The following is a 4,224-nucleotide window of genomic DNA, read 5'->3' on the forward strand; positions in this document are numbered from 1 at the left end:
CTCTAATAATAAAATGAGAACAATCTCACCGAGTGTAGATTTGCATAAGGCTTTTCCTCCTCTTGAGATGCCTTGAATAAGATCTTCACCTCCTTCTTGAGATGGATTCCATAAGCACTTTACCAAGACGGCTGCCCTTTTTTTCTTTTCATCCACCCTCTAAGAAAATAAACCATAACACCTCTTTTCCTTTTATTCTTTTTTTTTTTTTTACTTAAATTGCTGGGTCCCACCTCACATAAGGTGGGACTCGGCCAACAATTCTCCCCCTTCCACCTTATGTGAGAGGCTCCACTAAACTTACCTTAAGTATACAAATATCATGCTTCTTCATAGGCAAAATTTTAGTCATCATATCCGACCCATTCTCATCGGTATGGATTTTCTCTAGATGCAAAAGTTTTTATTCCAACAGATCTCGAATCTAATGATACCTCATATCAATATGTTTCGACCTTGAATGAAAGCTAGGATTCTTGCTAAGATAAATGACACTCTGATTATCACAAAAGATAGTATACTTTTCTTGTTTCAAGCCCAATTCTTGGAGGAATTCTTTTATCCACAACATTTCCTTACATGCCTCTGTCACCGCAATATATTCAGCCTCTATAGTGGACAAAGCAACACATTTCTGCAATTTGGACTGCCATGAAAGAGCTCCCCCTGCAAAAGTCATCATGTATCCCAATGTAGACTTTTTAGTATCAATATCACCAGCCATATCTGCATCTGTGAATCCCTCTAGCATAGTTTTTCCATTTCCAAAGCATAAGAAAGCTTTGGAAGTACCTCTAAGGTATCTAAGTATCCATTTGACTGCAGCCCAATGTTCTTTGCCAGAATTCGAGAGAAATCTGCTCACAACACCAATTGCATAGGCTATGTCTGGTCTTGTACACACCATGGCATACATCAAACTTCCTACTATTGAAGCATAGGAAACCTTTTGCATCTCCTCTTTCTCTCTTTTACTTGTAGGACATTGCTTGTTTGTGAGTTTGAAATGATTTGCAAGTGGAGAGAAAATCGGTTTAACCTTTTTCATATTAAACCGCTCAAGCATCCTTTCAATATACCTTTCTTGTGATAGCCAAAGCTTCTTGTTCTTTCTATTACGAAAAATTCTCATGCCAAGCATTTGCTTTACGAGCCCCCATATCTTTTATGGCAAAAGACTTGCTTAAGTCTTTCTTCAACTTATCAATTTTGTTAGTATCATGGCCAATAATCAACATATCATCTACATAAAGCAATAGAATGATAAAATCACCATCACTAAATCTTTGCACATAGACGCAATGATCGAATTTTGTCCTCTTATAGCCATGGCCCATCACGAAAGAATCAAACTTTTTATACCATTGTCTTGGTGCTTGTTTGAGCCCATATAAGTTTTTCTTCAACTTACAAACAAGATGTTCTTTGCTATTAGTTTTAAACCCCTCAGGTTGCTCCAAATAAATTTCTTCCTCTAAGTCTCCATGCAAGAGGGCTATCTTCACATCAAGCTGCTCAATCTCAAGGTCCATACTAGCTGCCAAACACAATATAATCCGAAGAGCTGACATTTTTACAACCGGAGCAAAAATTTCATCAAAATCTAAATCTTTCTTCTGACCAAAGCCCTTGACAACTAGTCTTGCTTTATACTTGGGTTTTAAGCCGCTCTCATCCTCCTTTAATCTGTATACCCATTTGTTCTTGAGTGGTCTCTTGCCCTTAGGAAGCTTCACCAAATCAAAAAGTATGATTTTCATATAAGGATTTCATTTCCTCTTGCATAGCTTGAAACCATTTATCCTTGTCCTTATGATTCTGCACTTCTTGGACGCATTCTGGCTCCCCTCATATGTAAGAAGAACATACTCTGAAGCAGGATATCTAGAATGATGTTCTGTGCCATCTAGTGGACCTTCGACCTCTGGTTCTGTCATTTCAGACTGACTTGATAGCTCACCATGTTCTGAAGCTTCGTTGTGACTATTATCACCTGTAGAACCCTCACTAGCACCTGTATCACTATGCTCACTATCATCCTGCACATCTCTCCTATCATCATCATGTACCATAGGTGGAGGGAACTGGATCAAGATTAATTGGAGAACTATTTAAATACTTCGGCTTCTCTTGCTTTCCAAAGTCTTCAATAAACTGATCTTCAAAGAAGACAACATCTCTACTCCTGATCACCTTTTTGTCTTTTAGATCCATAACCTGTATCCAAATTCTTCATGGCCATAACCTAAGAAAATACATTCTTTAGACTTTCCATCAAGCTTAGACCTTTCATCTTTGGTATGTGAACAAATGTCTTACATCCAAATACTTTCAAATGACTGTAGGATACATCGTTTCCTGTCCAAACTCTTTCTAGCATATCACCATCCAAAGGAGCCGATGGAAAAAGGTTGATCAGATCCACTGCAGTCCTCATAGCTTTACCCCAAAATAGTTTTGGCAACTTTGCATGAGAAAGCATACATCCGATTCTCTCTACAATTGTTCTATTCATTCTCTTTGCAACTCCATTTTCTTGCGGTGTTTTAGGAACTGTCCTTTTGGAGCTTTATCCTATACTCATCTCTATTATCTGCTCTAATGCACTTTAGCTTCTTGTCTGTCTCTCTTTCAACCATGATATGAAAGTGTTTAAATATATCCAAAACTTGATCCTTGGATTTCAAAGCAAAGCCCCATACCTTTCTAGAATGATCATCAATAAAAATAGCAAAATAAAGTGCACCACCAAGAGGTTTTACTATCCATCATGCACACATCACTATGTATCAAATCTAGAATGTTAATTTTTGTAGATATAGGGTGTTCTATGAAATGCAACTCTATGTTGTTTTCCGGCTAAACAATCAACACAAGTTTTCAAGGACATACTTTTGGTATTTGGTAGCAACTCCTTGGCTAGAATTTGAAGTCTTTTCTTACTCATGTGCCCAAGCCTTTTGTGCCAAAGCTTTTGTAGAGAAATCATCATCAATTGCATTCACCTCTTCTTTCTTTAGCTTTGGCTTGCCATCATGTAGGGAGTATTATTTTCTTTCCTCTTGCTATCAACAAAGAGCCTTTTGTGAGCTTCCATTTTCTTCACCAAAAATGATTGCTATAACCTTCATCATCAAGCTTACCGGTGGAGATTAATTGAGGAGGATGTCCGGAACATGTCTAACATCTTTGAGTAGCAACTTGTAGCCTGTGTTGTTCTAAACATACACCTCCTATGCCAACAATTTTGGAATAAACCATCATTTCCCATCCTAACATAACCAAAATCACCATAAGTATAGGATGTGAAAGAAACCACCATGTGGAGTGACATGAAAAGAAGCACCGGAATCGATCACCCAGTTACTGTCTTCATATGCAAGGTTGACACAACCATCACTAATAACAATGACATCTGCATCAGCTACAACTGCTGTAACATTTCTTTTCTTCTGTCTTTGCTTCATCTTTTTCTATATTTTGCTCTTTTTTCAATGCTCTGCACTCTCTTTTCATGTGTCCTAGTTTGCCACAATGATAGCATTTTATACCTTTCCTTGACTTTGACCTGCCCCTAGATTTATCTCTATTGAAGGATGCTTGCTTTTTACCTTCTACCTGTTCTTTCTGTCACAAGAGCCTCAGCTTCAAGAGATATTCCCTGTTTCTTTCTTCTAACCTCTTTATTTAGCATGCTATCCTTTACCATATCCAAAGTGACCTTGCCGTCAGGTGTAGAATTACTTAGAGACACCACAAGAGTCTCCCAACTGTCTGGCAAAGAACTAAGAAGTAACAAAGCCTGCAACTCCTCATCTAGGACAAGCTTCATAGTAGTCAATTGATTCACCAAGCCTTGAAAGTCATTCAAGTGTTCTGTCACACTTCATCCATCTTTATACTTCAAGTTGACAAGCCTCCTAATCAAAAAGGCTTTATTCTGTGCAGTCTTCTCTCATATATGACCTCCAATTTCTTCCACAAAGAAAAGGCATTGGTTTTTGAGAAACATGATAAAACACGGTTTGATCAACCCATTGTCTAATTTGTGCAACTATTTCTATTCATTATCTCCCATTCCTTATCGGTCTTCTTCTTTGGCCTAGCCTCATCTCCATGGATAGGTTCATACAAATCCTTACAATAGAGGATATCCTCCATCCTAGGTTCCAAATGGCATAGTTAGAAGATGTTAATTTGATCATGCCTCCCATAGAATCCTCC

Source organism: Phoenix dactylifera, chromosome 1, assembly GCF_009389715.1.
Source record: "Phoenix dactylifera cultivar Barhee BC4 chromosome 1, palm_55x_up_171113_PBpolish2nd_filt_p, whole genome shotgun sequence".
In the NCBI taxonomy this organism is placed as follows: domain Eukaryota; kingdom Viridiplantae; phylum Streptophyta; class Magnoliopsida; order Arecales; family Arecaceae; genus Phoenix; species Phoenix dactylifera.